Below are 25859 nucleotides of genomic sequence, written 5' to 3'. Positions count from 1 at the left end.
AATGATACTCAATATATGTACATGGGCCATAACGGACATAATTTCATTATTTCCTCATATTTTTGTGGCAATGGCTTCAGGCCTAAGCTATACATTATGTTAAATATCTACTATGTCATTTAGAATCTCTTTCTTTCTTTCACTCTCTCTCTCCCTTTCTTTTTTCTCTTTGCATTCAAGCAAATGTATATAGTCTTGATGTTGACTGGGACCATTCCAGATGGGTGAGACTGGCTTAAAACTCCTGCTTCCATGTTGTTTCCACTGGTGCTCAATTACACCAATGGAATTAAACATTCATTAATACCAGTGGAAAGTGTCCCCCACCCACCCAACTCTTTGGCTGTTACATATGATCAGGATGAAAACTGGCTAATGGGAAAGTTTAAACCATTCTAACAACAACAACAACAACTTTATTTTTATACCTCACCACCATCACCATGAAGGGACTTGGGGTGGTCTACACATGGGACAAAATGTCCATAGAACATCAAAGCAAAAACAATCCACTGAAACTAAAAATATGATTAAAATAAAACATTGCAAAACATAACAATCAGACAAAACACATTGCAAAACATAGGGGTATAAAAACAACAGCCTTAGAACTCACTCTGTTAATGCACAGCAAAAAACCAATAGCCAGAATTACTAATATGGGCATGATCAGACTATAAAAAAAGACCAGGTAATGGGTAGTGCAAAACAGCATAGTATAAGGCCAGGGGATTGGAAGAAGTTCAGAGAACAGAGTACTATCTGGTGGGCTAGGGATTGGGCTAGGCATTTATAAATAGGGACTAGTCATTCTCAAATGCTTCTTGGAACAGCCAAGTTTTCAGGTCCCTACAAAAGGAGGACAGTGTGGGGGTTTACCTAATCTCCCTGGGGAATGTGTTCTAAAGTCAGGGGGCCACAATGAAGAAGGCCCTCTCCCTCATCCCCACCAGCTGTGCTTGTGACAGTCGTGGGAGCAAGGGAAGGGCCTCACCGGCGGATTTTAAAGCCTGTAGCAGTTAATAGGGGGAGATGCGGTTACCAAGATAGGTGGGGCCCGAACTGTTTAGGGCTTTGTAGGTCATAACCTGCACCTTAAATTGGGACCAGAAACTTATCAGCAGCCAGTGGAGCTGCTTTGGTAGGGGCATCATGGGCTCCCTATAATTAGCTCCAGTTGGAAGCCTGGTTGTTGACCTTTGCACTAATAGCAGTTTCCAGGCCATCTTCCAAGGCAGTCCCATGTAGAGTGCGTTGCAGTAATCCAATCTGGATGTAACTAAGGCATGGACCACCGTGCCCAAGTCAGCAACCTATGATTGTTCCAGTCTAAGATGCTTGCATTTACTTAAATGCAAACATCCCCCAAACACACACACACACACACACACACAAACTATGTGTTACATGGGGTAGCGGCAGCAAGAACAAGAATGAATAACATTTCAACAATCCAATACAAGTGTTCATGTAATGAATGGATCATATTCAAGTCAGAAAGAAGGGCCTCCATATTTAGACTTGTGGTATTCAACTTCTTCTTAAATGGCCAGGAGATAGGAATAAGCAATAAGATAGCCAAACTTATGGGTGTCAAATTATTCAAACACATTTTCCTCAATGTTAAGACTCTATGAGAGAGTGTCCCTTAGCAGCCAGTGGGAGAATTAAGCATGGGAAGCATGCCCACATGCCACTCTGAAAACATCATTGCCTGTCTCCCTATCAGGGCAACATCTAAACAATTCAACCATCCAGAAGACTGGAAAATACTTCAATCTAAAAATGGTATATAGCTGCAGCTTTGATCCAGCTTCAATTCAACCCAGCAATTGGCAGGAAACTGCCTTCTTTTACTGGGCATGCTGGCAGCAATGACTGTGTCAGAGAGGAGAAAGATGGTGTTTTACTCTGTCACTGCCATTACTGCCTAACTGATCTTTGAAAAAGTAGAATAGGATGAACAATAAGAGCAGAAGAAGTCAGAAGAAGTCCCACAGTAGCCTCTTTTCCAATTGGGCCCTCAAACATGGTGACATTGGTGTGAAAAACAATTATTACTTTAGTGTCTATATAAGTATCTTATATATATATCACTGCTTTGTAAATTGTGGGTCTTGACCCCAAATGAGATTTTCTTAGCTCAATGTTTGGGTCACAAGAAATTTGGCAACAGTAAAAATTTTCTGAATGCCAATTAGTAGCTGTTTTAGACAATTACACAGATCTTTTAGCAACAACGTGTAGTGTTTGTAGTGGACTCTGCAGAAAATGCTTCAGCTGTGATTAATAAAAAAAAAAAAGAATCAATCTACTTAACATGCCTTTCAAATGCTGACAGGCTTACCAGCAAATGTATTGATTTTATATGTATTTTATATGCCTCTATACCTGGGGCCATGTAAAGCTTTATCGGGCAGAAAGGGATCATGAGTAGAAAAAGGTTTAAGAAGCCCTGTTCTATATAAGCACCATGGTTTGCCCTTTGAATCAGAAAGCCAATTCACATAAACTGTCAGTAACAAGGCAAAAAAAATATTGCACAAAACACAAAACCTTATTTAGAACTTGCATCTAACAATAGCTGTTTAGAATTTTTTTTGTGTGATAGGAGCAACTTGAGAAAATGCAAGTTGCTTCTGGTGTGAGACAATTGGCAGTCTGCAAGGACGTTGCCCAAGGGATGCCTGTGAGAGGCTTCTCTCATGTCTCCACATGGGAAGCTGGAGCTGACAGATGGGAGCTCACCCCACTACCCAGATTTTAACCACTGACCTTTCAGTCAGCAGACCTGCCAGTACAAGAGTTTAGCCCACTGCACTGGGGGCTCAATGCTTCATATAGTATCTGGTGTGCGGGATTAGTAAGGCTTTTTCCAAATGTACAAAGAGCAGTGTCAAGTCTGTGCCGATTGAGGACAATGGTTTCTTTCTTTCTGTGGAAACCTACTATAGACTAGTAGCCAATGTCTCATGAACTGACACTAGGCTATGGACCACCACTTTCAGTAGTGCTAGTTAAACAGCTCCTGGCTGTGACACAGCTTCACATTTTGCCACAACGGACTTAAAACAAATCCATGGAACAGAAATATGTCTACCAAAACATTTAGATTACAATGTTCTTCTGAATCTCTGAATAGCTTTTTAAAAACAGGTTGAGGACCTGAATCTATTTCTGCTATGTTCGCAGATTTGGATGTTGTTTCACTTAAAATTGTTTTCTGTTAAAACACAATTTGCACAGTATATTAAAGTAAGACTTATTTCTTCAGATCAAGAATTAATTTTTGAGTGGTTTCAAGCTCTTCCTTAAAAGAATGAATGTCAAATATCAATTTTAAAAAACGGAACCAATTCTCCAAATAGTATTGTTTTCTCTGTGTTTTACAAATCTCCAGCAACACAGATAAATAGATACCCCCCACACACCCTATTTGCAGAGTAGGGATGGGGAGTAAAGAGAAGAAAAACTGACCTTAAAGAGACGCCTGAAGTATTTATCCATTTTTTAGCTATGAATGGGAGAGATTGCGAAGTCTCCAGTTTCATTATGCGGTCACACCAGGACTAACTTTCGAGTTCCTTGAGTTCTTAGCCCCATTTAGAACACAGCTTCAGATGAATGCTATCATCAAGTGAATATAATAATTTCCTCTTTTAGGTTCAGTTGTGTTACTCCTGCCTCTACCTTCATTCATCAATGAGCAAAATGCCACCAGACTGCTTGAGGGTGTGGACGGCTGGAAAGCACTTCAACAATAGGCCACTAACGGTAATTTCATGCAAGATTTCCTCTGCATTTCAATGACAATTGCCCTTAATTCCCTTGATCCCCCACCAGGCTCTTAAGCAAAAATGTAAATATGTTGATGGATATAATTTCAACTGGACCTGAGACCAAATCCTTCCCATCTCCTATAATATCTAAAAAGTTGGGGTTTTAATTTTTTGACAAAAAAAATATATTGTCAAGAACTTTTCTTAAATAAGGAGCAGGGTGGAGATTTAAGGTTTTATCCTCCTTCCTCCCCATTAATCTTGAATCTCAAATTATTTTGCTGCTTTAATTAAAGGCACGTTAGCCACGGTTGAGTTCACAAATAGGGTGGGTCAAAGCACTGCTGTTAAACAATGGCCTTATAAACAGTGGATATATAGCTACCTCCCAACACTGCTCAGCTCATGTTTTCTTCCCCATTTCAAGTGAGAGGGCAAACAGCTCTTGGACCAATCAGAGCACGAAAAAGAGAAAAACAGACCACTACCCAGCTGAAAACAAGTGGGAGTACCAAATCCTTTCCAGGACTTAGCTGGCATACAAACAAATCTTTCATGGGGGCGGGGATGCCCTAAATATATTGATATGTTTATTTCAGTCCTGTTCATATTCTCTCTCTCTCCCTTTCTCCCTTCCCCCCCTCTATATATATATGCAGGGTCAGTATCCCTTACACAAAATGCTTGTGGACAGAAGTATTTTTTTCTAATTTTGGAATCCTTATATATACGTAATGATATGTCTTGGAGATGGGACCCAAGGCTAAGCATGGAATTCCTTTATGTTTCATGTACATCTTACACACATGACCTGAAGGTAATTTTATACATTTTTTACATATTTAAATGAAACAAAGTTTGAGTGCATTGAATCAGAAAGCAAACACATCAACTATGTCAACTATCCACATGGACAAGTTTGAATTTTAGAGCATTTCAGGTTTCAGAATTCCAAATAAGGAATACTCCACCTATATATATATATATATATATAGAGAGAGAGAGAGAGAGAGAGAGAGAGAGAGGGAGAGAGAGAGAGTTCATTTCACATGTACATGTTTCGATAAGTATGCTTACTGTATCTAACATAATTACCAATATCATCATAATTTTTTTTAAAAACAGCAAGTTTGTACAGTTATGGCCACTTGTATTTGTCTCCATTGCTCTGGAGAACACAAAAGCTTACCATATTATGGAGCTTACACTCTATGACAGGCAGAACTACTGGTCCATCTGATATTTTGGACCATAGTTTGCATAATTTCTTATCATTAATCATGCTATCTGATACTTCTGGAGGGAGGTTCAAGACTTCTGGAAGACCAAATGTTCCCCAGGCCTAAGGTCTATTGTTAAGGGCTAAAGTTTCAGAAAAGTATTCTCCCAAATACTACTTATAAATGGTTGGGGATTTGGAACCTGGAACCTTTTGGATTCACTCTAATACTGACTTATATACCTTCCCTAAAAGCATAGTTCTATCATGCCTCTTCTTCTCACAGTGAATGTCTCTTGCCCATGACTTCCCACTCAACTAATCCTTTCCATCCATACAGACTGCTAGGGAACCCCATTGGTTATCTAACTGGACAAATAATAACTTATGGCTGAATCTAGTTTGATATTTGTTATTACTGTTTTGTGCTTTTAGCAATTTCTGACTTATAGTAATCCTATCAGGGAGATTTCTTGACATAATTTTCTTGGCAGAATTTGTCTTCCTCGAAGGCCGAGACAGCATGATTTGCTCAAGGTCATCTAATGGACCTCAAGTCAGAGCACAGATTTCACTCTGGTTTCCCAGAATCCTTATCCAACACTCAAACCTCTATACCATATTTAGATATAATAAAACTACCCACCTCTCCATATTTATCGTAAATACAGTAAAACCTGAAGGAGAGCCAGTGTGATTTGAGAATTCGACTGAAGACCAATGTTCAACTCCCCACTCAGCCACAAAACCCATTGAGTAGCCTTGGGCAAGTCACATTCTTTCAGCCTCAGAGGAAAGCAAAGGCAAACCTCTTCTGAACAATTCCTATCCAAAAACCCCACTAATAGGCTCATTTTAGGAAGACCATAGGTGATAAACAACTTGAAGGCACACAACAGCACCTGAAGACAGAGACCCCATGTGGCTATCTGGGAAGCATGCTCTATATTCAACAGCAATACAACTGTTAGCATGGCTTCTGGGAAGAAACAGCAAAATCCAACAAGCGATGGTGCCCTTGTTTGTGCTTTGCTTTCCACTCCTGGAAAGACATTCTTAGGATGCAGGATGGGTGGGTGAATCTCCCCTTTATAATCTAAACATAATACCAGTAACTCTTTTGAAAGGAGAGTTGATGGAAACCACCATGGCAGAAATGCAGCATAACTTTTTCTTTAATTTCATAATAACCTAGAAAAGTAAGGAAAATGTAGAAGCAGGAAGAAATGGTTGAGGGAAAAGGGAAGTACCTAAGAAACCCAATTTGGCAGGCTGTTTCACATCCTTGTTCCTCCACAAAACAGATTTGCTTGAATCAATCAATCTTTCTCACTCTTCTTCTGCTTGCAGTATGCACACACATACAGTTATTTTCACTAAAGCTCTCTCCCAGTAGTATACTCTTCAGACAACCCATACGTGATTAAATACCATCCAGTCCTACCTTTCATGTGCTTTAGATTGCTTTGACCCAGGGTGAACCTAAGGGCTGAAAGTATCACCCTGTTGTTCACAAGAAGCCAGATAACATTCAAGCACTGAGTTAATGCCCCTAGTAAATCACAGATCCAGCATGCTGGACAGCTCCAGAACTAGAGAAGGGCGCCACATGCTCTCAAAAGGAGTTCAGACTTTCTCTTAAGGGTTGGGAAATGCAATCAGTTTAAAATATCAGATAAGTTATGAAAAATGTTTGTTTTGCTCTTCTGTAGAGGACGCCAGGTTACAATCTGGATGGACAAACTAGAGGCAGAAGTCAGGAATTACAGAGGGCTGCCAGCAGCTTGTAGGCTCTGATCAAAGAGGTTACTGTACACCCCCTCAATGTAGGACACTCCCTCTTTGCCCCTCTAGTCAGCCCTATTTGTTTAGAGCAGCAGCAGGGGAGGAGAGGGTAGAGCTCAACAAGGGCAGGAATGCTTTGCATGCAGACACTGTGGGGGTTTCAGCATTTTTACTGCCTGGCCTGAGCTCCTTGAAAAAGTGAAATAGAGTCAGGTGTCATCCACATGAAGATAGTGCTACATTCCAACACAAAGCTTGGGAGGGTTTTTTTTTTGGGGGGGGGGAGTACAATTTTCCAGTCAGCTTAACCAAATATTTTTCTAAGATCGGATCTATATTCACAAATGTTTCATACAAATTTATATTTATCACATAAAAAGGCAGAATGATGTGGCAGAAGGAAGGACAGATGCCATGGAAAAGAAATCTCCCTTTATCACCTTAGGGTTCAATCACTAAGTAGGAGTGAGGAGATGAAAGAGCAGACCCAGAACAAGCAGCCACGCCAGAAAGAGAATCAGAGCCTTCCATCTCTTCACATGGGATATTTTTGCTCCGTTTTGCCACTTTGCTTCACAACAAGGATGGGGTCTGCCGTGTGGCATCACAGCATGGCAGGCCCCACTCACTTTCCTCCCAAAGTTGGGGGGAAGCACTGAAAGGTGCTTCCTCCATGACTACGGGGAGAAAGTGTATGATTAAAATGTATTATAAAAAGCACACTTTCTATTTCCCTGTGTGATGGCAGAAAAGGTGGTGGGCCAACACTTGTTGCCCCACATTGCCACCCTTTCTGTCATTTGATAAGAGAGAAAGAGTGCCAGTGCATCTTCTCCCATCCTAACAAGGTAATGACGACCAGAAATTGGAATGGACTATGGTAATGCTGAATGGACTTATGGATATCGGAACTCAGTGAACGTTGGCCACTAGATTGGCTTTTAATTGTTATTGTTTTAATTGATTGTTTTTAACTATTGTGGTTATTGCTGTTATGTAATTTATCTGTTGAATTATTGGCATCGAATTGTGCCGGTTTTAAGCCGCCCTGAGTCCCTCCTTGGGGGTTGAGAAGGGCGGGGTAGAAGTGCCCGAAATAAATAAATAATAAATAAATCCCTGTGTGCATCTTCTCCCATCTCCCGAGCTGCCCTGTGTGCATTTCCTTTCACCAGCAATTGCTGGTGCAATGGCACAGCCCAAAAGGGCTGTGTGAAGAGGTCCATTGATCTGCCAAGAAGTTCAGAAGAAACAGCAAGGTTGCTCTATGTTTGTTTCCCTCCTTCTCCTTGCAAAGATTATTGCACATTAAGAATAAGGGAAGTTTCAGTGCCAAAAAAGCCTTAAGATCCAACCCAAAATGGATTAAGACCAATACTTTCCATTTAAGAATGCCTGGTGATAGCTGGGAATCCCTTGTTGGGTCACATTTCCCTGGATGCAGATGTCTGTCACCACTCTGTTTGTTTGGTTCTGGACCCATGGAAGGCTTTTCCAGTCAAGATAATTTTACTTCTGCCTGCTTACTATTAAGTCCCACATTGCAAGTACTTTCAAATACATTCCAGCTTGGAACCAATGACTTTTGTTTCCATGGCTGGTGATTCTCCTTTAAGAAACAAACTGTAACCACTTTTCCTAAACCCAACTTGCTAGCATCCATTGCTCTATTGTGTGGGTAGGAAACAGATAGTCCTCCACGTATTACTGCACTACAGTTTTAGGACTCCTCAGCACTGGGTATTGTTGCATGAGGTTATTGGAAGCTGAGCTACAGAAATATCAGGACTCAAGGCCTCCACATCCTTATTTGTTTCCCACAGTGGACATCAACGAGAAATAATATGAAGTCCAAAAAGAATGTCTCTCTCCTACTTGAATTTCCCAGAGACTGGTCTGAAAAAGCATACAGCCTTGATATTGGGGCAAAATATAGCCATCATGACTAATAGTCTTAGATAACCTTTTTCTCCATAATACTTGCACACAAAAATCCATGAAAGCTTGTAAGAAATCGGTACTGTATTTGTGTTTTCAAATTGCTCTTCCATATAATCTTCTTTAATAATACAATCAAACTGCATTTTAACATCATCGTTTGTGGGCCAAATTTGTGTTACTCTTGGCTAAAGAAAACCAATTTACTTAATGAAATTTAACTCATAATTCAACCATTGATTCAATGGATCTATTCTAGTTGGGACTAACGAGCAGGATTCCAGAGTTTGTTTTTAATGTTGTGTTTTATAAGTTATATTGAGATTGTTTACCCATTGTCTTGGACAATGGGTTAAACCCTTGTGCCTGCAGGACTGAAGATCGACAGGTCAGAGGTTCAAATCTGGGGAGAGTATGGATGAGCTCCCTCTGTCAGCTCCAGCTCCCTATGTGGAAACATGAGAGAAACCTCCCACAAGGATGGTGAAACATCCAAAAAAATCTGGGTGTCCTCTGGGCAATGTCCTTGCAGATGGCCAATTCGCTCTCACCAGAAGCAACTTGTAGTTTCTCAAGTCACTTCTCACATGGAAAAAACCCACCATTGTCTTTGATTTGATTTGTTGTTTGTCTGTTTTAGACACTGAATGTTTGCCATTTTGATTACTCATTGGAAACCACCCTGAGTCCCCTCGGGAAGATAGGGCAGGTTATAAATAAAGTATTATTATTATTACTATTATTTCCTGATTTTCTCTCAGAATTGGAATTCAACGCAGCTCATAAGTTCTGGGGAAAAGGTAGCATATAGGTGAAATAAACAGACACAAACCTACATTTATGTATACACACGCCACTATATATATTTACACAGAGTTACAAAACTATTCCATTCAAATTAAAACCAGTTCTCCCTAGGAATAATTGTCCACGAAGTAAGATGTAACCTTTTTAATGGAGCTGAAGGGCAATAGGACAAGCCATCAGTTTGGCTATTTGTTTTAAGATTAAATGATGAAAACATCAGCCTCGCCTTTATCAGCTGCACCACTTCCTCTTCTATTATTTATACAAGTCCATTAAAACTAATGGCAAGAGGAACAGGATGAGACTTGGAACAAATTTCAGCTTAGAATTTTTTTTTTCATCTTCACCTGTGCCACATAAGAAAAAAACAAAACTTAGCACTTTATTCTTTAACCTTGGACCTTAGTGGCTTACAGCGTGTAAAGGAAACTGGTAGAAACACAGCAAAGCTGGGTGATAATAACTCACTTCGGGCAGGATTCCAACATAATGAAGCAAGGATTTCCGATCCTGAATTCAGTGTTCAAGACACATCATGTACCTTAACTAAGTTCAAAGTCCATATGTTAGCAGTATTTTCATTAGGACAACTAAAATGCACCAAAAAAAACCAATGTTGCCCTTATTTGTTTGGTCTAATAACGGCATTGCAATACAGCATTTGAATTGTGCTTAATGCTCAGTATGGTGACCCCTACCATTTGTATGATTTGTAAGCCTACCAATTATTCTTAACAGGAAACTATTAGGAACATAATACAGAAACTTGTCAAATGCCAGGAATGGACTTGTGGGTAAAGAAGCATTTGAATATAGCAGTTTCTAAATCATACTCTTAAAATCCTGGCTCAAGAGTGTTATGCGCCATCAGGGCTAGAACCAGGAGGCTTTGGTGACCTATAAAGACTCCCCATAAATTGAATTAGTATAGGTTAGGCCTATATCTCAGCGACTTTAGGTGAGAGGAAAGGGCAGAAAATAGTTAATTATTGGAATCCTTGCTATATTTTACGGCCAGGTATGGAAATAGGCACTTGTGTGGATTTTCTGCTCAGGTGCAAAGTGTCTCAAAGTTGACTTTATAAATAAAGTTTATTATTATTATGAAAGGAAAAAAGAGAAATCACTTGGATCCTTCTGTTTCTAAAGCCATTTAAATGGGGAAGCCCCTCCTGTTGACATTGAGGGCTCCTTACAAAAGTCTGCTCAGACTTAAAATACCCCTCATCAAGCCAAAAGGGCAGCTGTAGAAATTAATTCACAAGGTCCCCCTGGTAACATACGCTTTTGTTTTGTAAACTGAATATCTAAGAACACTATTTATTTATTTATTGCAAATCTGCCTGTGCTAATCAGTTTTCCAGCTTTTGTTAAGCTCTTCACATTGATATGGAAAACGGTCTGATATGGAGTTTTCCTGCCACCTGCCATTAAAAAAAAAACCCATAGGCTGCTTCTCATCTTTTGGTTGCTTGTTCTTCCCAATCCCCAACCTTTCAAATGGGGCTGGAGTATTCAGTCTGTACACAGATTGGAGTGGACAGCTTCTCTGTCCAAGAAAGGAAGTCCTTTGATCAAAGAGGCCACATATAAATCAGGCTGGCATTTTGCATACACCCACTCCCCCCCCTTCCCCAACACTTTTTAAGACTATTCAGAATAAAACATGATGCATGGAACAAACAACCACCCCAAAAACAGATAAGACATTAGGCTGTTTTGGAAAAAAAAAGCTTATCCCATGTCCTATACAAATACACATTTTTCTGTCACTGGACCAGTTCTGAAAAATTAGTTCTGCAAGATGCATTATAGGTTGGTTTGAATGAAGGGAAAGGTGACTCTGGAAAGAAAGTGCAGATTTACCCCATCATGTTGAGACAATTCATGCAACAAAAAGCAAAGCAAAGTGAATATAGTACAACATTTTGTTACATTATCCCCAGGCTGTATGTCTGAAGTGAGCACTTGAATGACCAATATATCAAAGACTTGCCTTCTATTTTTCCCTGTGTGCACCACCATTCGGAGAAGATAAAAGAAATAAAAATCAATATAACCTGCCTTATAAACAATTTATTACTGAAAGCCACCTTTAAGATCCACAGATAATTAACAAAATATGGCTTAAAACCTGACTATTTCCTTTTTTATGTAATATACCTCATTGATTTTACCTAAGTGAGCCCACATCTTATTTTGACACGGTCACATTTCTAACAATTGTCAGACAAATGATTTCACCTTAACTTTCCTTTGCCGGAGAATTAAAGCTACCTTCTTTGCCTCTGACAAAGGCAATTGCTCAGTGTCTGTTCACATCAAGAGAATGTGTGAGAGAGAAATATGCTCTCTCACCCACACCTCTATATCTTAGATTTATATAACATACATCTGGAAGCCAGGAAAATGCCTGTAAAATACTTAGAAATTTATCCTGCCATGTTGGAACATATTGTTAGGAAATCTTTTCAGGTTGTTCAATACACGATGCTAAATTTAGCCCTGTATTCCCAGAGACGAAATGGGGAGGCTTTAAGGAGGGCAAGAACAATAACCTGTCTCGAAATACCATGCCTTATCAACTGTCAGATGTGTAAGGGGATTGCAGAAGACAAAGGGAAGCCTGTAAAAAAAGGAAGCCCCTTAGTTGGCCAGGCCGGCTGTGGGATATGAATGGAGCAAAGGAAAGCAGGGACCTGAATGGGCCGAGGACACGGGGATGAATGGTGCTGAAGGCAACAAAGTCTTACAAGGGGCAGACAGCAAAGGGAAAGCTGAATGGAGGGAAGAGTAAGAGATGCCACTTGAATGGAAGGCTAAAGAAGAGTGGCTAAGTGAAGCAGACGGGAAGCAGAACAGTGCTAAGTACAACTGCAAGGACAGAATGGCATCCCGCATCACTCGAGGTGGCTTTCAAAAGAGCGGCAAGTGACATAGTGTGAACTTTAATTCAAACTCAGAAAAGCAGTCTGTCGCAGACTGTGTTACTGTCTTAGAGACCCCTTCTTAATCCCTCTGTGTTGGGCATCTCCTCCGCCTTTAGTCACCGAGTTCTCATGAACTCTGGGCCAGTACAAGCTCCAGTGAACTTGTGGCAAAACCCCTCATACACCTAGAGAACAAGAACAGTAACAAATATTCAAGGGAAGACCTGGACATAGTGAAAGGCAGGGGCCCAGGAGATGCTCCCAGTCTGCCCTGAAACAGAGGTTTCCACAAGGCAATAAACATGGTCCATATAATGCAGCCATTCAGACACCTCTAAGAAAACAATCTGGCTCACTTGCGCAAGGCTCATGGGACAATCCACACTGCCCAATTACTTCCCCCTTGGCTCACACAATCAGAAGGGCCAACTAAACAACCAGATACTCTTTGTTTTTGGCAACTTCCTTGTCAGTGGGAGGTGAGTACAGGTTTTAGCCTGAAATGTATTCAAGGTTCTGATCTATTTTTCCTCTAAGCTCACCCTCATGAATGCCTTCTTCACAGTGTGGACAGAAACTCAGAGCAGATTAACTGACCCAGAAACCACAATGTCATGATATTTATATAGTAGAATCTCTATTGACCAAAATCCATGGGGATTGGTAGATGTTGGATAAATGTAGTTTCCGGTTGTTTGAAAGCTATTATTAAAAACAGGATGATACTTTACTCCATACTATACAATGCTATAAACTCTGTATTGACTTGATGTTAATATTGAAATATAGTAATTCAAAGTAAATAATGGCAATAAAGGCAAACATAACTTAATGTAACACAATTTTATAAAAACACATTGCCAGTTGCTGAAAGTAAACTGCATTAGGATGACTGAGGGCCCTTCCAGACAGGCCTTAAATGTGGGACCTGTCTCTCTTTTACATGAGGCAAGGAAATAAGAATGAATGCAGAGAAAACTGGGTTTCCCCAGTTCGCTCCACATTAATTTGACATCTGGAAAGATCCCAACCTTAAGCTAAGGTCTGGATCTTTCCAGGTGCTGTGGGGATTGACTCCTGGGAATGCATCCGCACAGCCATCCTGATTCTTCAGGCTCCTGAAGCCCGAAGGAATGGAAAGGTGCCCTCCCCTCCCGTCCACCCCATCATTCCCCCCCAAAAGAACTTACCGGAGGGGCCTGCCAGGAGGTGGGGAGGGGGAGGGATTGCTTAAGGCTAGCCTAGGTAATTTGCTTAGAGAAAATATTTGAACTGAAACCATCCCAGGTGAGCTTCTTCCTGGCTCCAAATGCTCTGTACCTGGAATATCAAAATACATTGATATTATAGCCAGGTTTGCTAGTGTCAAAAAATGGAAAACCGGATTTCTCTTTCCATCCATCTTTTCCAGAGCATGCCCTTTGCCATATGTGTAACAAGGACATTACCTTCTTAATTTGCTCTTTACTTTCTGCAGAAATGAGCAGGTGAAACACATGGCATTCACACTGTTACACTTGAGCCAAAGCCACCTCCCTTGCCTCCAAAAGACTCTCACATATTATAAACAGAAGAAATTAATCTATAGCCCAATACATCAGATAACCATAGCAGTGTAAGGATTTCAATAACATGGTGATTTCTTCAGGATGGCAGGCAGCAATGTCCGTAATGTCGTTATTTGTTCTGAAAATGCTATCTTAGAATAGAAGAAATATGGCCAGACCAATCTATTATCTAACCAAACATATCTAACATGGATTTATTCATGCCATAGTTACAAAAGTAGCTATAAGTAACATGACTTCATTCCCCCAAAAAATCTGGAATTCCTAGTTTGGTGAAGTGCTTAGGTTTCCCTGCTGGTGAGTACTAGTCCATCCATCCCCCTGAATTAGTTGCAAACACTAAGTGGGATGGAGTCATAACAGTTAAAATGAGATCAAACTGTTATAACTATGTAATGTGGATACTCCCAGTTCCCCTCCAGTCCTCCCCCACCCCAACCTCCGTCTTGCCCCAACCTCCTGGCAAGGCATCTCTGGTAAGTTTTTTGGGGGGAATGGGAGCTGGAGATGAGGAGTGGATGCCTTCCTGCACTTTTGGGTTTCAGGAGCCCGAAGAATCAGGATGGCTATGCGTACACATTCCTGTCAATCCTACAGATCCAGACCTTAGTTTAAGTTTTCTCTGCATTAATTTGGATTTACGTGAGGCATCATTTGGATGCCTCAGGTAAAATCAATATGGGACCCAGTTAACTTTCAGTCATCCCAATGCAATTGACTTTCAGTTAACTGGAACTCTCAAGCAACTGGAACTCTTAAGCAACTGGCAATGTGTTTTTATAAAATTGTGTTACATTAAGTTATGCTTGCCTTTATTGCCTTTATTTGCTTTCTAAGGGCTGGGGCAATCTAAGATGGTGTGTATGTTGTTTGCGTTCAAGTTGTTTCTAATTTATGGCAATCCTAAGCAAACCTATCAGAGTCTTTTCTTCAGATATTTTTTTTCAGAGTGGGGTAGCATTTGCCTTCTTCTCAGGCTGAAAGTGTGTGACCTGTCGGTGAGTGGGGATTTGAACCCGGGTCTCCAGTGCCACAGACCAGTGCTCAAACCACTACACGACCCTGGCACTCTAAATCGAGATTAAATATACTAAGTGTACTAATTTTAATATTTGAGTGGTAGGCTTGAATTTTTTTTTTTTTTGCTTAAGTACAACTTCAAATATTTCCCTATCAAGAACACATGCCATGTTCATTTACACCACCTGTTCTTGTTATAGTATCCAGAAGATCAGCCGTTATTCTGAAACATCGATTTGCTTTTGCATCCCACAGTTCTTTCCAAAATGTTTCCACAAGCAGCTTTTCTCCCAGAAAAAAAAAACAAATTCTGTGTAATAAACAGAAACCAAACATACAAAGCTGGCAACAACAACTGAAAGTTGAGCTGTGGCAGAAGAAGCTAAGAATAAAGCAGAATGCCCTCTAGGCTACTTGCAAGTTTCTAAAGGTATTGACAAAAAGCAAGAAATAATTTGTCAAATGATGGTGATTTTAATTGGGAGGGGAAGGATCTACAAAAAGGAGAAACTAAAAGGCATGGGGACTCACAAGGGGACCAGAAGGCACACATGGTAGAAAACTGACAACGGTCAGAAGCAAGCTAAGGATACAGAGAATCATAATTGCAAATGTAACACATTCTTGCTTTCCATCTGCCAGTCAGGGATAAACGTACCACATTACACATGAAGCACGGTGGAAGAAGAGAGATTAGAGAAAACAGAACAGGAATAATTGTCAGCTCTGTAAACAAGCTTTTGTTTGTTTGCTTTCCGCCTTATGGTACTTTCTAACATTGCAAGATAAGTCACACCATGTAAAATTATATCTTAGAACAAAAATTCTCCTGGATGCAAAGGGAGGTAGGAATGCAATGTGTTGTATCATCTGTGTGCTAGCAGTTGGTGTTCAGAATCTGTGGTCAAAATTGATGAAGACAGGTTGGAATGCAATTGAAACACATGTAGCCTTAATGCAGAATAACCAGAACTGAGTAAATAGTAGGCTTGTGCACAGATTTGGTTTGGTCGGTTCCTCTCGGCCAATACAGCTTGTTCGGATGGCTGTAACAGTAAGGGCTCAGCCACCATGTTTTGTGATCGGCTGCCACGTGGCAGCTGATCATGGCTCCTCCTCTATTTGGCATCACACGGCATGCGGAGAGTCCGTGTAGAAGACCTCCAGTTGTTGTAGGCAACATTTCAGAGGAAGGAACTGGCAAAACCAACTATGAATTTATATCCTTGCCTAAGAAAATTCTATTAAATTAATGGGGTTGCCACAAGTCAGAAGACAACTAGAAGGAGCCATGTGCACACACACACATATAGTGACAATATGTAAACTGAGGATGGATGCAGTCCAAGCATAAAATGGGCATGTAAACAAAATGGTCACACATCCTTTTCACCATTTCAAGTTCAACTATAGTATCAAACCCCACCTGGAGGGAATTGCCTCAGGCAATATGGAGAAGTCGAAAGTAACCGGCAGAAGGAGAAAGTGCTCAGCACTCTTGACTGCACACATACCCTTTGCACTTTAAATCACACCCTGTGTGGTTCTTTACATGTGAACGGATAAGAGTAGACCCATGTTAATAGGATAAAATGTGCAACAATAGCTACAAAAATAAACCACTACCCCCCCCCCCCCCCAAACATGTTATGGTCAGTTAGGAGCTCCCACTTCTCTTTTTGACAGAGATTTCTATACCTGTGGGACCCAAGCAATTAGAATAAATTTACATGGTACATTTGTTTTGGTTTTCATAGATATGTAACTATGGGAAAGGCTTTGAGTTATTCGTCGTATGACCTTGGACGTACGTCAGCCCTATGAATGAGACGTTTCCAAGTCACCCAACAATCCTGACCTGCTTAGATCTTGCAAAATCAGTTTCTCTGATTAAGCCTTTCCATTTGGAATATGTTCTTTTCCTGCAGTCTTCTATCTTACCATACGTGATTGTATTTTCTTGTGAGTCATGATGACCTTTTGATGATATGTCCAAAATACAACAACCTCAATTCAGTCATTTACATTTCTTGAATTTCTGGTTGATGCAAACTCTTCAAGATACCAAGTCTTCAAGTCTGGTTGACACAAACTCTTCAATCCACAGATAGAGCTTAAAGCTGCAATGTACCTTCTAGAAGTGCTTCCTGTGAACAATTTTAAATCAGTACGTATATGACGCTACTTTTTATGACATTCCATGTCTATGGAATGGAAAGAACAACAAAAAAGGCATGTAACACATCTCCTCTTGGAGCACCAGAGTTTAGAGGGGAAAGCACACTATACTGGCTCTCTATGGCTCCTTTTTTGATAGGATGATCAGAAAACTAGAGGTCATTTCTACTTCCAAAATCAGGTGGTTCATGGGAAATCATGACCAGCACACGTCACACAGCTCAGCTAATCTTCTTATGCAAAAAAGGCAAGGGATAATTGAGACAGCTTCAGCAAGCTCTTCACAACATTTGGCTTTGTGGGTATTGGTGGGCAAACATTTACAGAGTTCGAAAATAAAAGGAGATGAAGAGAATGAAAACACAATTCAGGCTGTGGGAAGGAATAATTAGGGTGAGATTTCTTCTGAATGACAAGTCCCAAAGGCGTTTAATATACAGTAATAGAATTACTACAACCAAAGAACATAAAAATATGAAAGAACTGAACTGAGACTTGAGATGGAGGGAGTAACTGAAGTCAAAACAAGACAGAAATGTGGGTAGATAGTGATAACCGTGCCTATAAGAGCTTTTAATATCAAGTAGGGTCCTGGTATGTGATACAAGAAGAGGAATTATTTAGTCAGACAGACATAGTCATTCTCCCTTTGGATTCAACATATGCCTACTTAAAACTAGCTTTAATTGAACAGAACATGGAAAGTTACTTTTAAGAATGAATACAATGACACAATAAATCCATTTGATGAGTCCCCGAGCATCATCCCACCACTGTGCAGTTACAAACGGCTTTAGTGTCATTACGGTATATTCTTTTTTCTTAAGAAAATTTTCCAAGCTCTATAACTAAGATTAATAACAGCCATACCTGCATGACTGCATTTTTGCTTACGAACCCACACAATCTCTTCGTTCATCTGGAGAGGCCCCGCTCTCACTCCCATCCCCTTCGCAAGTGCGATTGGTGGGGACGAGGGAGAGGGCCTTCTCTATGGTGGCCCCCCGACTCTGGAACTCACTCCCCAAGAATATCAGACAAGCACTTTAACTACCCATTGGGTTGGTCTCCCTACATTATCTTTTAAAACCCTCCTGCTTAGATACATCCTACCTCTGTTCACGCCCAGTGTTTATTTTTAAAATTTTAACTTATTACATCTGGCCCGGACATAAGGTTTTGAATTTTGTGTGTTATTGCTTATATGTGAGTTATATTAATTGTATTGTATTGTTTTGTTTGCTTTGTTGTTTTACTGATGTATTGTTGGGCTTGGCCTCATGTAAGCCGCCCCGAGTCCCCTTGGGGAGATGTTGGCGGCGTATAAATAAATTATTATTATTATTATTATCATCATCATTATTATTAAACTTTTGGTCATGAGCCATTGCGGTGTAGCTGACTGAGATTTGGACCATAGTTCAGTGTTCCATTCCCTGCTTAGCCATGGAAGACCACTGAATGACTTTGGGGAAGTCATACTCTCCAAGCCTCAGAGGAAGACAAAGACAACCCCACTTTGAATTTTGAAGAAAACTTTGGGAAAGCTTTACCTTAGGGTCACCATAAGTTGTTACTGACTTGAAGGCACACCACAACAAAACTTTGGTAGCTTCAAATCAATTTATTGATACAGGGGGATGTTCAATGTATAATTGACAGCATAAGTGTCTCTGTCAATCAATTTTATTTTGTAATTTGCATTTAGACTGGTAATTGACAAGACAATTGACTATGTTAGTGAACTGTCCTGCATTATAATGCTGTTCACATTTTAGCAAGAAACTGTGGAACCTGTTTTGTTGGCAAATGTTTTCTACCTCAGATGTCAGGCTAAATGCCACTCATAGGATGCATTTTCCTGCTATAGCCTTTTCAGGCATCACTGAAGTTCATCATACAAACAGGGACAGTGGGGAGAAGAAACTCTGCCACTGCTATTCCTTCATTACATAGCTAATCTACCCAGGTTTCTGGAGTGGCTGTGTTTAGTGGAAAAACCTTTCTATACATACAGTAACTCTTTCAGCCTCTTCCAAGTAATTCAGTATTTCTGAGGACTAGGTTTCTAAATCTCATCCAAGACTTTGCATGAAAACCTTCCCTCATAGGTTCTCTGTACAAGTGGATGCCGGTGAGAATGGGGTTAGGGTTGCTATGTGGAGACATGATGCCAGGAATAGACCAAACTTTAGAAATCTAATCCTTTTAACATCAACTCACAAAAAAAATCCAATGAAGTGCTATACTACACCCTATGGATGAAAAAATAATTAAGATTTCCCCTGACCCAATAGGGCACCATAAAGCAAATTCTCTGTGTGTCATATAATGTTTACTTTAAGTTAGTCCTTTCCAAACATAGGAGCCCCCGGTGGCACAGCAGGTTAAACCACTGAGCTGCAGAACTTGCTGACTGAAAGGTCAGTGGTTCAAATCTGGGGAGTGGGGTAAGCTCCCGCTGTTAGCCCCAGCTTCTGCCAATCTAGAAGTTTGAAAATATACAAATGTGAGTAGCTCAATAAGCACTGCGGGAAGGTAACAGTGCTCCATGCAGTCATGCTGGCCATATGACCTGGAAGTGTACATGGACAACGCCAGCTCTTCAGATTAGAAATGGAGGTGAGCACCACCCCCCAGAGTTGATCATGACTAGACTTCATGTCAACGGGAAACCTTTACTTTTTTCCCCAAACATAATCTCTATATTCGGTGAAAATCCAATTGAAAAAATTGATGTGCCAGTGACCATGTTAATTTGAATGGCTGGCTTCCCAAAAACTAACTTTGCCAAACCTTGTTAGGAACATAAAGCTGGCTAAAACATTATATGATTCTGCCAATATGTGGTTTCATGAACTTACTCATCAATCGTTACAAAGAAGAGATCCTAGCCCTTGAACTTTGTAACAGAGCAGGACAAAGAAGTCTCTCTGCCTTAACTAATCTCCAAAAAAAGGACCAAACAAGTTTATTACATGATTGCCTAGATCAAATTTTACTTGCACCTCCCAGTTTTTCCATGTATTTCTATTCCAGCAGCATTTCTGCAGCATTGGACAAGATCAAAAGCACTGCATTGCAGAAGGAGAACTCCAGAGCATAGGGCAGTAGCTGTGAAATGAAGTGGAATCCATAGGCATAAAACATAAGGGACAACCTCTGTTTTTTAAAGAGTTCTTCCGAATTGTTTTACGCCTACAAGCTAGCTGGTGCATGCCATGCCATGAAGGTAAAGAAGAGAAAATGTTGGGAAATGAGGAGAATCTACCACAAGAGCAAAGAATTAGCATATTTTATTTGGGCCACAAACCACCCCCCTCTATTTCTCATCCATGTTTCCCTTCTCACATCGATAATTTTTAACTAGTGCTATACAAAGGAGAGGGACATAGAAAGCCCTCATCTGCAGGAGTGATAGATGGGGCACAGGCTTCCTTTTGAGTGGCCACATCTGCTAGAAAAAGACTCCTTCTGTCATTTATTCCTGTCCATTCACCCTGCTACTGCCCTCAGGCCCCAGTCCCTATGAAACCTCACGAGCAGGCTTTGCATTGTTGTACCCTCAGGGGTCGGGGCACAAGAGCCCTAAAAGAGAAACCCTAAAATAAAACAAAGTAACCTTTTCTTATATCCTGTCATGCAAATAAGATCCTTCTCCCACCCACCAGCAGAGTTTGTGAATGTAGTTAGATTATGGGGGAAAGCCCTCCTCTTGGACTCCTGGTTGCTTTTTTGTTTCAGACCTTTGCCATATCAACACAGCCCCAGGACCATTCAAAAAGAGAATATAAGTGCACCAGTAACAGCTTTACGGGAAGAGCTTGTGGGAGGTATATGTTAAACCACAGCATATCTGACTCTGTCTAGGTCTCAGCATGCTGAAGGTCTTAATGCCTCTTGCCTAGATGGTGAGAGCGTACAAAAATAAAGGGTCCTCTGGAGCAAAAACTGAACCGAAATTCGGGATACAAGCTTGCATGTGTCCTAACTGAAGTTTTTGTATGTTAACATAAGTTATTTATTTATTTATTTATTTATTTACCTTATTTATATCCTGCCTTTCTCAACCATGTAAACATACATACATCATAAAATTAGCATATGTATTAAAACAATTATTAAAAATATAGGCAACAATTCAATGCCACGCAAACATACATACATTTATATAAATAAAAATGTAATGTTTGTGGGATTAACATAACTCAAAAACCACTGGACGAACTAACACCAAATTTGGGCACAATACACATATCAGGCCAACAAGTGACCATCACTTATAAAAACACTGACAAACACAGCAGAAGAGGCATAAAAAGCCAAAAATATATATAAAAAATACATTACAACGCATGCGCAAAACCACATATATACACACAAACACACGTATATACACATATACACAAATATATACACACATATACACACACAAAGCATATATACATAGACTGGGACACAGCAACACGTCGAAGGGACAGCTACTTAATATTATATGCATACAATAATTAAAAGGGTATCAAACCTTAAAACATTTATTAAAATCATGTTATCCAAAATCATAATCCGTGGCCATTCCAAATTGTCATTGCACTATTCCATAATTCTCTAGTGGGTTTAAGTATGTTAAAGGTTTTCTCTCCCTTCTTCCTGCTAAAAAGCCCCTGCAAGGTGTATGTGGCAAAAGAAATATATAGAAATCCATCCTTTTTTCAGATGGAGATCTTCAGTCACTACATTAGAAAAATACAAAACAATTATGATTTTTAAAGTGCGTGGGGGAGGTGTTTCACCTTCATATATGGTTAATGTAATAATAAAAGAACTGACTGTCAGAACAATTTAAATTAAGACTATCCTATGCATTAATTGATAAGTCTAGAAACTTTAGTCAAAAAGTCAACCCCACAAAACTGAGTCAACTTATTCACAAGCTGATGTGAGTCCTGTACCTTAACCTTTTAAAAAAAGGGAATCATCTCTTTCTCTGAGTGGCAAAAGTCAATAGCTTAGTCCATTCAGGGAGACCCAAAATAAGCACTGACCCCTCTACTCTCTCCACTGCTTCTGGCTTTTTTGAATCCTGGGATATAGATAAGTTACAAAATAGGCAAAGGGTTTCAAAGAGGCTGCAGATGTGTTTTTTTACTGAAAGAGAATTCCAGTTCCTCAGCTTCCCCAGGAACTCTCAAGCTGTCAAATATGGTACACAGACACCTCAGACATCAAATGGTGCCAGAGCATTAGACAAAATATAGGATAATTAGATTTTTCTTTAAGGGGAAATTTGTAGCCAACAAAAATTTGCAAAAAAAAAAAAACCCAACCAAAAAACCCACCCCCAAGGGATTTGCTTTGAATAACGTGGCATTGCAGAGTGGATGCAACAGCAACAGCAGCTGAAAATAAAATCTGTATATGTAGAAATCAAACATATTAATACATGGCCATCACATCTCCGTTCAGCCTTCTCTTCTGCAAGCTGGGCATGTTTAGCCTGCAGAAGAGAAGGCTGTGGGGAGACATGATGCCATGTATAAATATGTGAGGGGAAGTCATAGGGAGGAGGAAGACGGCTTGTTTTCTGCTGCCCTGAAGACTCGTACATGGAACAATGGCTTCAAACTACAGAAAAGGATATTCCACCTAAACATTTGGAAGAACTTCCTGACTGTGAGAGCTGTTTAGTAGTGGAACTCCCCTCCCTGGAGTGTGGTGGAGGCTCCTTCTTTGGAGGCTTTTAAACAGAGGCTGGATGGCCATCTGTTGGGGGTGTTTTGGATGTGATGTTCCTTCTTCTTGGCAGGATGTTGGACTGGAGGGCCCACAAGGTCTCTTCCAACTCCATGATCCTATGATTCTATAAGTATTTCTCAGTATCTCTTCATACACATAAAAACAACACATGAGGATGGCTACTGATGTTGAATTATCATTGTCCAATTTGAACACTGTTTTTGAGAATCAAAAGCAAAGTGATTAGTTGTGTGTGCACATGCCACCAAGAATTTCAAAGGGTTTATTTAGGCAAGTAATTTTCAGAGGTGGCTTTGTCAGCTTCTTTCTCTGAAATATAGGCCGAAGCACCTGGTATTCATTAACAGTTTTCCATCCAAGCATTAACAAGAGATGTCTTTGCTTAACATCCAAGATCAGACAGGACCTGATGCCTTTAGGAAAGGGGTCCTCAAACTAAGGCCTGAGGGCCGGATATGGCCCTCCAAGGTCATTTACCCGGCCCTCGCTCAGGGTCAACCTAAGTCTGAAACCACTTCAAAGTACACAACAACAACAACAACAACAACAATCTTATCAGCCAAAAGCAGGCCCACACTTCCCATTGAAATAATAATAATTTTATATTTGTTAAAATTGTTCTTCATTTTAATTATTGTATTGTTTTAAGTGGGGGGGTTTTTTTTGCACTACAAATAAGGTATGTGCAGTGCGCATAGGAATTAATTCATGTTTTTTTTTCCAAATTACAATTCGGCCCTCCAACACAGTGTTTCTCAACCTGGGGGTCAGGACCCCTGTGGGGGTTGCAAGGGGGTGTCAGAGGGGTTGCCAAAGACCATCATTGGTGAGATTCAGAATACTCTTTGATTGTAAGCAAACTAAAAATCCCAGCAACTACAACTCCCAAATGACAAAATCAATCCCCCTCCAACCTCACCAGTATTCAAATTTGAGGGTATCGGGTATTTGTGCCAAATTTGGTTCAGTGATTGAAAATAAAGCCTGGATATCAGATATTGACATTACGATTCATAACAGTAGCGAAATTACAGTTATGGAGTAGCAACGAAAATAATGTGATGGTTGGGGGTCACCACAACACGAGGAACTGGATTAAGGGGTCGTGGCATTAGGAAGGTTGAGAAACATTGCTCCAACAGTTTGAGGGACTGTGACCTGGCCCTCTGTTTAAAAAGTTTGAGGACCCCTGCTTTAGGGTAACCTCATATTTCCCGTAGTAACCTATGGATGCAAGAGCTGGACCATAGGTAAGGTTGAGTGAAGGAAGATAAATGCTTTTGCCTGTGGTGTTGGAGGAAAATTCTGAGAGTGCCTTGGACCACAAGAAGATCCAACCAGTCCATACTCCAAGAAATAAAGCCCAAGTCGTGGAGGGAAGGATATTAGAAGCAAATATTTGGCCACATAATGAGAAGACAGGAAAGCTTGAAGAAGATGATGGTGCTGGAAAAATGGAAGGAAAAAAGGAGAGGAGTCAACGAAGGGCAAGGTGCATGGACGTTATCCTTGAAGTGACTGGCTTGACCTTGTAGGAACTGGGGGTGGCAATGGCTGACAGGGAGTGCTGCTGTGGGCTGGTCCGTGAGGTCACAAAGAGTCGGAAGCGACTGAACGAATAACCAACAACAACATACTCTTAATAAAATGGTAAGCCCTCAGTTGTTGTGATCACCCCAGAGCTATCCATGATAAGGTAGGCAATGAGAGTAAAAATTATTCTCAGACTTAATATCTTATTCCTGTCAAGAACTCACCTCATGCAGTATGAAAAGTTCTGAGTGGAATGAAGGGCCACAGTGGACGGGATGCTAACTGTTTCAGTGGAAAGCTTTCAATGAATTAATAGCAGGTGCTGGGTGTGTGGGCAGGGAGATCATTTTTATCAGTTCTGCACCACACTGGGAATAAAAGCTTAACCTTCCCCACCTCCAAGCAGAATCCTAATGAAAACTACAGCTGGGCAGGCAACAGTCAAAGCTTCCTTCCCCATGTGCCCCCACAGACCCTCTGTCCAGTATTAATTTTTAAAACCCTGATGTACAATTTTAGCCTATTTGGATTGGCCCTTGGGGATCCTGATGCAAACAGCAGCCACTTTAAATGCAGATGGGAGACACCCCCTTCTCCACTCAGGGTGAAGGCATTGTGTGCTCCGTCAATCCACTTTAGTCAAAATCTGCCAAGAATGAATGCCCCTTGCACAGCTTATTAGGCACCAACACTCCATGTCAGACACTGACAATTAATGGAAGCAAAAAAGGAGGAGAAAGGGTGGTCCTGGAGGACAGAGCCTGGATCTGCAGGTTGCTCAGTCATGAATAAGATGTAGGCACCTTCAGAGGGACAAAATGGCAGTGAGGGGCAAAGACTCCACCAAAGTCAGACACTTCAAGGGCTGCCATGGCTCTAGAAATGGAACAGATCCCATTCAGACAACCACAGAGCTTCCAGAGGGAGCTCTTCTCTTACACACACGGGATATCTATGTTTAGTCTGTATCATCCAGCCAAATGGTAGAGAACATTTCAGCAAATATTAGAAACTAATCCATTTTTAAAGTGCATTAGAATATTCTGTAAGATGATATAAATGGCTTGTTTAAGACAGGCATAAGGCTTGCTTCTGCTTTCTTCCCTGCCCCTGCTTGCACCCTTTCAAATACTCCTTTTTCAGTGAAAGCATATCCAGTCAGTTGTGAAATAATTTTTCATGGTGTCCCTGTATAGGTTAGCCTGTATGATACCTACCTTGAGCTCACTTTAAGGGGGGAAATCAGAAGCTGAGGCTGATGAAGTTAGATGTTCATTTGTCAAGCGGCAGCCTCACTATGGGATGTATGAGGCAAATAAATTCAGGATGGGATAAGTCAATCTTG

General features: G+C 40.6%; 1 protein-coding gene and 1 long non-coding RNA gene across 3 annotated transcripts in view; one reads left to right on the top strand and one right to left on the bottom strand.

Annotated features, from left to right (window-relative positions):
* The window catches only part of LOC137096082 (uncharacterized), an 87356-nt gene extending 78208 nt beyond the window's left edge, over window positions 1-9148 (top strand). The window contains exons 2-3 of the long non-coding RNA XR_010909247.1: window positions 3664-3774; window positions 9094-9148. This is a non-coding gene — a long non-coding RNA (uncharacterized lncRNA). The remainder of the gene's footprint in view (window positions 1-3663; window positions 3775-9093) is intronic.
* The window catches only part of RHBDL3 (rhomboid like 3), a 140845-nt gene that overhangs the window by 74102 nt on the left and 40884 nt on the right, over window positions 1-25859 (bottom strand). The window lies entirely within an intron of this gene.

The sequence above is a fragment of the Anolis sagrei genome, chromosome 2, assembly GCF_037176765.1.
Source record: "Anolis sagrei isolate rAnoSag1 chromosome 2, rAnoSag1.mat, whole genome shotgun sequence".
Classification (NCBI taxonomy): domain Eukaryota; kingdom Metazoa; phylum Chordata; class Lepidosauria; order Squamata; family Dactyloidae; genus Anolis; species Anolis sagrei.
Note: the sequence above shows the minus strand (reverse complement) of the source record. Positions and strands in the feature narration are given on the sequence as shown.